Source organism: Larimichthys crocea, unplaced genomic scaffold (assembly GCF_000972845.2).
Source record: "Larimichthys crocea isolate SSNF unplaced genomic scaffold, L_crocea_2.0 scaffold67931, whole genome shotgun sequence".
Lineage (NCBI taxonomy): Eukaryota > Metazoa > Chordata > Actinopteri > Sciaenidae > Larimichthys > Larimichthys crocea.
In genome coordinates, this window is record NW_020858953.1 from 1 (window position 1) to 768 (window position 768).

Consider the following 768-nt stretch of genomic DNA (forward strand, 5'->3'; position numbering starts at 1 on the left):
AGTACGAGGTGAATATAAAGAGAGGAGAAATGTGATGCATGCTGGGATATATACACAGTATGTTTCTGTACAATTACGCATAACATAAGTGGCATAAGCAATTTAAAACAACATTTAACGTGACATTTTTGCAGGAAGAAATCGAGAATTTGTGTCTTATTAATGAAATCAATCAGCTAGCTGCTACAGAGATATGATAATGTGTCAGTTGTACAGTCAACTTAATTTTTTCAAGTCAGTAGCACCACACTCTGACATAGTGTTGATATTTCCTCACTGCATAGAAGAGCATTCAACCACGAAGGGACTCGAACCCTCAATCTTCTGATCCGAAGTCAGACACCTTGTCCATTAGGCCACGTGGTCACTGAGTGGCATGCAGGGAACTGCAGTTCCTCTTCTCGTCCACTTGAGGCTGGCTCCAGAAGTGAGTCCGTCTCCATAAGTCCCCATGTTTCACAGCAGAAATAAACATGTTTACAGCCTGGTACAAAAAACAGTTTTGGTCTCTGTAGCTAATTTCCCCGTTCATGACAACTGTACTAAGGGTGAATTTATATACAACTCACCTGTTCACATTATATTAAGGCTTAAAGTTATGCAGAATTAACAGCGTGGCCCTTTAATTGACAGGTAGGTGGCGTTCTCTGCACATTTTTAGATTAGCCAAGAGTTTTACAGCGCCTCAGAAAGCTGTTAGTGACATCATAGATACTACGTCCATATTTATACAGTCTATGATAATTAGCCCAGCTGAGATGAAAACCA

At 40.2% G+C, this 768-nt stretch overlaps 1 non-coding gene across 1 annotated transcript; it reads right to left on the minus strand.

Annotated features, from left to right (window-relative positions):
• Positions 1 to 293: 293 nt before the first annotated feature.
• Positions 294 to 366, minus strand: trnar-ucg (transfer RNA arginine (anticodon UCG)). The gene has a single exon. It is a non-coding gene; the product is annotated as a tRNA-Arg (tRNA).
• Between the last annotated feature and the right edge of the window lie 402 nt (positions 367 to 768).